Source organism: Corythoichthys intestinalis, chromosome 15 (assembly GCF_030265065.1).
Source record: "Corythoichthys intestinalis isolate RoL2023-P3 chromosome 15, ASM3026506v1, whole genome shotgun sequence".
In the NCBI taxonomy this organism is placed as follows: Eukaryota; Metazoa; Chordata; class Actinopteri; order Syngnathiformes; family Syngnathidae; genus Corythoichthys; species Corythoichthys intestinalis.
This window is the reverse complement of record NC_080409.1, coordinates 44,414,614-44,423,991: the sequence shown is the minus strand read 5'-3', so window position 1 is coordinate 44,423,991 and position 9,378 is coordinate 44,414,614. Positions and strand designations below refer to the sequence as shown.

General features: G+C 37.3%; 1 long non-coding RNA gene across 1 annotated transcript in view; it reads left to right on the top strand.

The window, feature by feature from the left end:
- The window catches only part of LOC130930614 (uncharacterized), a 108,440-nt gene that overhangs the window by 41,253 nt on the left and 57,809 nt on the right, over positions 1-9,378 (top strand). The window lies entirely within an intron of this gene.

Sequence of the window (9,378 nt, the reverse complement as noted above, 5' to 3'; positions counted from 1 at the left end):
GTTTATCGGGTTGAAGCAAGTTTCTCCGTAAATTGAAAGTCTTTGGCCCAATAACGCTCAAAAACAAGGTGTTTCCAAGAATTTTTTTTTTTTTTTCGTAAACGTAGATGACATTTCACTTGTTGTCCAACAAACACTTTGTTGTTCCTCCAATCGCATAGGAACTGAGAACCAATCTGTACTTGATCATTGACGGAAAACACCTTAATACCTAATCTAATTGAAGTCTTCAAGATACATGATTAGGGTTACAGCTATCGATTATTTTAGTAGATTAATCGATGAACTAGTTAGTTCGAATAATCGAGTTATCGGATAAGGAACAGAAAAATTAAAATACCTGAGTTGAGCCTCAAACGGTATAAATTAATGAGGACCTTTGTACAACAAAAGAACAATTGGCTAAAAGCCTGCTAGCTTAAATGCTATAAAATGCTAACTTCTTTTTTTTCCAATGCTCTTAAATGGTTCAAACACATATTCCCGCAAACAACGGCTGAATATACTTAAAAACTAAATTGCGAATGCAATAAAAAAAACATTAGCTGAAACAAAGACTTTGCTTATGTCGGTCTTAACAGGGAGCAGCTGGATTCACCCATGTGAAATGAGGCTGACCAGAGGTCAGTGTATCCGCCTGAATCCATAAAACTGAATGCAAACACTTTCAAAATAAACCATTACAACGCCACTTTAATTAGACCAGACATGTCCAAAGTCCGGCCCGGGGGCCAAATGCGGCCCGTGGTCAAATTTTTATCCGGCCCCCAGCCTCTGTCATAAAATCAATAACAGAATGGCTAGCTAAAATTTGCTTAAATATATTGTTCTACGTAAAGGACGCCAGCCAAGGTCGGCCCCCCACATTTTTACCACACCAAATCTGGCCCCCTTTGCAAAAAGTTTGGACACCCCTGAATTAGACGAATACTTGAAGCAGCAAAATTTAATTCGAATCTTTTTTTCTAATCGAATACTCGAGTTAATCGATTAATCATTGCAGCACAATAAATTATATAAAGTAATGTCTTGGTACACTATTAATGCTGCAATTAATTTTTCTATTTCTAAGTTAACTCTGCCACCCTCGTGAGGATAAGCAGCATGGAAAATGAAAGAATGAATGAATAACATTTTGTTTAGAGGTGCAACAATTAATTAATTGACAACTAATCAATTAGCAAACTAATCGACAGCTATTTTGATAACCAGTTAATCGTTTAGGAACTTCTTCACCTTTAATTTGTCTAAACTTTTGAAATTATAACATACATACAGTCTTAAAAATTAGGACACCCCATTAAATATTCAGTTCTTTATTAAGAAATATTTACATATCAATGTCTGATCTTGTTTATCTTTATCTCTGGAAAAGTGATTTAATTGCAGGTAATCAACAGAAATTAACATTGTTTTACTCATTAAACCAAATTTATCAACAAAAATGCATATTCTTAGTGAGGAAAAAGTTAGGACACCCAACCACCTAATAGCGAGTGTTACCCCCTTTGGCTGAAATAATGTCAGTGAGTCGCTTTTTGTAGCCATCTACCAGTCTTTGACATCGGTCTGAAGAAAGTATGCCTCGCCCCTCAACGCAGAATACTTTCAACAGTGACTGTTGAAGTGAGAGAAAACAGCATTACGAGATCAAAGGAGCTGTCTGAGGCCCTAAGAAAGAAGATTGTAGACGCTTATGAATCTAGTAAGTTATTTCAAAAGATCTTAAGAGAATATAAAATCAGCCATTCCACTGTCCGAAAAATAGTCTACAAGTGGAGGACATTCTAAACAACTGCCAACATGCCCAAGTCTGGCCATCCAAGCAAGTTCACCACGAGAGCAGACCGCAAGATGCTAAAAGAAGTCTCCAAAAACCCGAAAATGTCATCACAGGACCTACTGTAGGCTCTTGCTACTATTGATGTGAAAGTGCATGCCTCTACTATCAGAAAGAGAAGTTTAACCTCCATTGGAGGTGTGCAAGGAGGAAACCTTTGCTCTCCAAGAAGACCATGAAGGTCAGACTGAAGTTTGCCAGAGTGAATGTAGACAAAGACCAGGACTTCTGGAATAATGTTCTTTGGACAGATGAATCTAAAATTGAATTATTTAGACACCAGAACAGAGGACATGTTCGGCGTAAACCCAATACAGCATTACAGGAAAAGAACCTCATACCAACTGTTAAGCATGGAGGTGGAGGTGTCATGGTTTGGTGGTGCTTTGCTAGAGTAGGACCTGGCCAGCTCACCATCATAGAATCCACCATGATCTCTACCATGTATCAGAGGGTGCTTGAGGAATGTGTGAGGTAATCTGTGAAAAAAGTAAAGCTGAAGTGAAACTGGACCTTGCAATATGACAATGACACATGACATACCAGGAAATCCACTGAGGATTGGCTGAAAAGGAAGAAATAGACAGTCCTGGAATGGCCGAGTCAAAGCCCAGATCTTTGACCCATTGAGATGCTGTAGTGTCACTCTTCCTCCTGCTCCTTTTCTTGGTTTGTTATTTTTTTAATCATACTTTGGGGAACAAAAAGTGAAAAAACATGTCTTATACAGTGCCCTCCAAAATTATTGGCAACCCTGAAAAAGATGTGTTTTTTAGCTTCTAATATATTTTTTTAATTCAAATAATATGGGACCTTAATGGAAAAAAGCTCAATCTTGGCCTCACACAAAATTACACACGGTCCCAGTGCTTTGGTCAGATGAGACCAAGATAGAGCTTTTTGGCAACAAACACTCTAAGTGGGTCTGGCGTGCCACGAAAGATGCGGATGCTGAAAAGCACCTCATACCCACTGTGAAGTATGGGGGTGGGTAAGTGATGCTGTGGGGCTGTTTCGCTTCCAAAGGCCCTGGGAACCTTGTTAGGGTGCATGGCATCATGAATGCTTTGAAATACCAGGACATTTTCAATCAAAATCTGTTGCCCTCTGCCCGAAAGCTGAAGATGGGTCGTCACTGGGTCTTTCAGCAAGACAATGACCCTAAACATATGGCCAAATCTACAAAGAAATGGTTCACCAGACACAAAATCAAGCTCCTCCCATGGCCATCTCAGTCCCCAGACCTTGTTTTGTTGGCAAAAGGGGGTTGTACAAAGTATTAACACCAGGGGTGCTAATAATTGGGACACACATTATTTGATTTCAAATAATTTTTCTTCATGTGGGATTTTTTCCCCACTGAATGAATGCACTTGTATTGAAGGTTGGATTTTTCTCTTTTTTTTCCATTAAGGTCCCATAATATTTGAATAAAAAAGAAAATTATTACAAGCTAAAAAAAAACACATCTTTTTCAGGGGTGCCAATAATTATGGAGGGCACTGTATGTATATCTTTCAAATGCTAAATCTGAATAAATACATTTAACAAACACACACAGACCCCAAAAAAAAAAAACTCAGCGATTTTTCACTTATCTCGGCGAGTTCTGGTCCCTATTAACCGCGAAAAACAAAGGATCGCTGTATTTCACTGGAGTTGCTTATTAAAGTTCATGATGATTGACAGACATTTAGGTTTGATCTTGCCAGAGATGCCTGGAAGCCGAAACTTCAAAGCACCGCATGCGTCAATCATCGTTTAACTTGTTAAACATTTGCTGTGGCAACTCTTTGTGTGCAAGTGAGCAGCTGGAGCGGATTTGAGTGGACTCACTCAATGAAGCATTTAATAAAGACAAGCATTCTACTTTATTCTATTTTAAAAATAAGTCGGTGGAAAAGTAACATGTTTAAAACTCATCATAATTATTACATTTGAGGTGCTTAAAACCATTTATTAAAATATGAATACTAGGGTTGTTCCGATCATGTTTTGTTGCTCCCGATCGTTTTAGTTTGAGTATCTGCCGATCCCGATATTTCCCGATCCGATTGCTTTTTTTTTGCTCCCGACTCAATTCCAATCATTCCCGATAATTTTTCCCGATCATATACATTTTGGCAAGCATTAAGAAAAAAATGAATAAAACTCGGACGAATATATACATTCAACATACAGTACATACGTACCGTATTTGTTTATTATGACAATAAATCCTCAAGATGGCATTTACATTATTAACATTCTTTCTGTGAGAGGGATCCACGGATAGACTTATAATTCTTAAAGGATAAATGTGACTTTGTATATTGTAACTAAATATTGCCATCTAGTGTATTTGTTGAGCTTTCAGTAAATAATACTGTAGCCATTGAACTGTTCTGCCCAAATGCATGATGGGAAGTGGAACCATGACTGTGCGTAGTGGCACCAATTGATATATCTTCCCTGCTTTGGGAAATAACATAGGGTATTAAGAAAAAAAGATCAACTACTACCTTGCTTCCCCACATTGCTCTCCACGATATTTCTAATTGTTGAGAGAGGGATTGTAAGGCTTTAGCCAATTAAAAAAATGCTCCAAAGACTGCCAAAATTCACTTTACTCATTTTACGCTGCGTTTAGCTCTATATATAGGTAAAACGGCGTCATTATAAGTTGAACGCGACAATGCATGAGTACGTCGTGCAGCGCATGCGTTAATTGCTTTAAATATATTAACGTGATTAATTTAAAAAAAATAATTACCGCCGTTAACGAAATAAATTTAATAGCCCTACTTTAAGCCAAAACTCAAGACTCTGGATGAGTGTAAGGCATTTTGTCTGTAACGTTAAATACAAATAGAAGACGATTTAATTAAAAAATACATGTATATTAAAAGGCATGTCCGATATTTTTTTCCCGATTCCGATACTTTGAAAATGACGTGATCGGACCCGATCGATCGGGACATCTTTTAATGAATACATAATGTTTTGTTTTCTAATCATACTTTGGGGAACAAAAAGTGAAAAAACATGTCTTATATGTATCTCTTTCCAATGCTAAATCTGAATAAACACATTTAACAAACACACACACATCCCAAAAAAATACTTGCTTTTTTTCACTTATCGCGGCAAGTTCTGGTCCCCATTAACCGCGAAAAACAAGGGATCACTGTATTTCATTTCAACAGCAGACTGCAACATTATGTAGACATTGTGTGTGCACATGACAGTCATGAGAAGCAAATCGTAATATTGAAAATGAAACATTAACTTTGTAGGTTTTATGTCCCAAGGGCACATATGTTGTGCAATCTATTTGCCCAGAATTGCAGCAAGCAATTAAAACCAGTATTGTCTCCTTTTTTGGCTTATACACTTAGCCAATATCGACAATGATACGTTAAGAAATGGAATGATCATCTTATCCCCTCATGTGATTTTGAGGCGGAATGTGAGTCAACCATATTTTGTGATTTGTGTGTGACTCAGTTTATGTCCTGGACGCAACCCTTCCAATCTCCACTTCCAGTTTAAATACTCAAAAGTGTAATGAAGCACCAAGTCAAAACCTTTCTGTCCTCCAATAACACATTTGAGCAATAGGTACCTGGCTTTTGATTGCAACACGGCACAGAATAAGCTCTCTTCAAGATTAACAACCTTCTGCTTTCCTCAGACTTTGGACAGTTCAGCATCTTGATCCTCAATGACTTCTCCGTAGCCTTTATTAACAACACGATTCTCCTGTCCCCGCCTCCCTGAGCATGACTGGTTGAAAATAAATAGGAAAGAGTTCAAATCAAAACAATAATGATGAGTAACACCATGACTGAATAAAATAAATATGACCAAAAATCAAATAGTAAAGTTAATGAAACAATATATTGATAATAAGAAAGACCAAAATTGAACAATACATATTTAATTTTTTTTTTAAATGCATTCTTCAATGCAATGTTTTTAACACTTATAGGGCACTCATTTCGCTCATTGGCCGCCATTGCTGCCAACTAGTGATGCACGATAATGCATTTTTCAGCCGATACCGATAACCGATAATTTCCTCCTCGTTCCAACCGATAACCGATAATGTCAAGCCGATAAAAGATTTATGTAAAATTTTAAAGTATACAAAAAAGAAAATATTACTGTGAAAAAATATTATTGCTCTTTTTTCAACATCAAATGTGAACAAGTAGTAAATTCCAACATCTAAATAAAGACAGATTGTCTGACATTGTGTAATGGTAAACTTTTGGCAACAATTACTTACAGAGTAAATACCTAAGTTGCACAAAAATGGCTTTAAAAATGAGCCATTCCTAACGTATAACATTACTACACAGCAAAAACACAACTCCTTAAAACTAGTTAAATTCGCTTGTTTTCAATGTAAATCTATTGGAAATAAGGGAAATTAACTGCCAGCACTTCAAATATATTTCACACAGATTTCTTGAAGAAAAATTACCAGCTGAAAATAAGCTTAAGTCTTATTTTAAGCAATCAATTATTATACATAATCCTAAAAAAAAAACAAAAAAACTCGTCAGAAATGTTCTTTATTCAAGAATATGTATGGTTCAAAACATTTGAAAGCAATTTTTTCCTGATTTAGGTGAAAAATGACCTTATTTTTTTAGATGTTTGGGCTTAATAAGAACAAATGGCAATATTTAGTTCAAGTAAGAGGAATAATCTGGCGCATTCATCTGTTACCTCTCTTTAACACTCAAAACAAGATGGGGAAAATTATTTGACTAGATTTAAAAAGAATGATCTGATCAAGAAATTTAAATTTAAATTTAAAGCGTACTGAATGCATTACTGACTGGATGACTTCTTTGTGTGGTTTGGTGCATGTTACAATTATCAACTAACCACTGTGCCGTCATGATAAACATGCTTACTTGACATCACTTGTCCGAATGTCCGTGTTAAAACTGATGTGATCGGCATGTCTTTCACGAAGAATCGTGGTCGTATAAACTGCATTATTTTTTCATCCAGCGGTTTGGCTATCGGGTCATTTCGAGAATTTCCTCCCGCCTGTGCCCTTCAGTCTGTCCGGCCACCAAATTAGTACCCGAGCCAGGCCTCTGTCTTGAACTGGAGTGGCGGCGGCAGCTAAGTTCGTACCGGATATCCGCCCGCCCCGGCCGGCTCGCTGCGGCGTATTCGGTGCATGGCTCTGCACTGCCCGCCTACGGCGAGGCGGCGGCCTGCCGGACCGGCGGGCTCCGTCGGAAGACAGCTACTTGTCAACTTGTCTCATGAGGTGTTTAGCCATAGATGGGAGTTTACCACCCGCTTTGGGCTGCATTCCCAAACAACTCGACTCCGGGAGGACCGCAGCATCTCTGTATCGTCACAAGCCCCGTAGCTTCCTTTATAGTTTATGTGTGTTTACAATAGCTTTAGCATTCGCGCTAGCAGCAGCCTCGTATTTGTTCCAAAAATCTTTGTGATGCAGTTTTAAATGGCTGCTGGGTTAGTGGTGTTCAATGAGGACGCTTTCTTTACGCCTCGTGGAACTTCTGCAGTGCATGTTTTGTAGATGGCGAGAGCGTTGTTTATTTCATTTCGCACACGGGAAAATCAACGCACGCTAGTGAGAGCGCCTCAACACTGATGTGTAACACCACCTCCTCTATGACGCCGTACTCCTCAACCCCTCCTCCCACAGTGGCTTCAGAGAGGGGAGGGGTTGAGCAGGCGGCGGTGGAGAAGTGGAGAAAACTGCTTCGGTTGCGCACATTTGGAGGCTAAATCAAGTATATAATTATCGGATTGCATTATCGGTTGATTTTTTAAAAATCTGTATTATCTGTGTGACGTCATAATTGCCATTATCGGCCGATAATTATCGGTAACCGATATTATCGTGTATCTTTACTGCCAACCATCCCCGTAAAAAATAGTAGGGCTGCAGCTATTGATTATTTTAGTAATTGATTAATCTATCTATTAGTTTGTTCCAATAATCGAGTGATCAGATTATGAACATTTAATGCGTTGCAGAATAAATTTTAGGATATGTAAAACAAATAAGTGTTTATTCTTGCAATAATATTTATTTTTGACTTGTTTAAAATACCTAAACTTAAATGAATAAATGAGGATCTAAGTACATCAAAAGAACAATTGGCTAACTTGCATAGCAAGTCCGCTAGCTTAAATGCTGTCGAATACTAACTTTTTTTTTTCTTTTCTTTTTTACAATGCTCTTAACAAATCGTTCACTTATTTCTACAAAAATTCTCTAAATATACTACTAACAAATGCATAAGCAAACATATTAGCTCAAACAAAAACATACCTTATGTTGGTTTTAACAGGGAGCAGCTGTATTCAACCATGTTAGACGAGTTACGGCATATTCATTATTGCCAGTAGAGGGCAGTATTCCACCCAAACAATTACAATGTCACTTTTAATCAAACAAATCCTCGAAACAGCAAATTATGATTCAAAGCTTTTTTCTAATTGAATTACTCGAGTTAATCGATTAATCATTGCAGCGCTCCAAAATAGATTGGACGTCTAGTGCTGTCACTGTCATTGAAAAATGAGCATTCACAGTCAGTCCTCCCAGTTCAAATCAGTGGGGATGTATATTGTTGTCAGTGGCAGACAATGAGTTAAATATTATGAAATAAAAATAAATAAATCAATAAATCAATAGAATTTAATATGTTATTGGGGGCCATTACCAGAATGTATTTGTTTAGCTTTTTTTTTTTTTTTTTCTTAATTTGTATTACCATTTTAATGATTTATTTAGTGCTGCAAAGATTAATCGATTAACTTGAGTTATTCGATTACAAAAAAGCTTAAAATCAAATTTTCCTGCTTTGAGTATTCGTTTATTTCGAGTGACGTTGTAATGGTTTGTTTTGAAAGAGTTTGCATTTAGTTTTGTTGATTTGGATCCATTGCCCTGTAGTGGCAACAGTAAACAGGACATAACCCATTTACCCGGCTGAATCCACTTGCTCCCTGTCAAAACCAACATAAGCTAATGTTTTTTTTTTTGCATTCATAATTTAGTTTATATGTGTAGCTGTTTTTTTTTGTTTGTTTGTTTTTTTTTGTTTTTTGTGGGAATCTGTGTTTGAATGATTTTTTGAAAGTGTTGTTTTAACAAAGTTAGCATTTTATTGCATTTAGCCAGCGGACTTTTGCTATGCAAGTTTGAAGAAACATTGAGGAATTTTATTTTGTGTTCGCATTTAATGCTCTTTTGAAAGTGCAATCTCCGCAAGCTTTTGTTTTACATCTCCTAAAATTTATTCTGCAATGCATTTGTTAGGTCTAAAACTCGTTCTTTAACTTAGTTATTTACCCAAGGCAAGCTGACAAAAGGCAGGGCATAAAGTGAGACAGAGTCAGAGAGCTGACGTTTTTCAACCTGCAGGTTGGGAGAACCAGGAGACAGAGTTCCACGATCAATGCTGTCTCATTAGAGTCTCTCTCCGAACTCTCCCACGCTGCTAACTTTTATTGAAGGCTTGTTGCTGGGCGGAATACAGTTACAACAC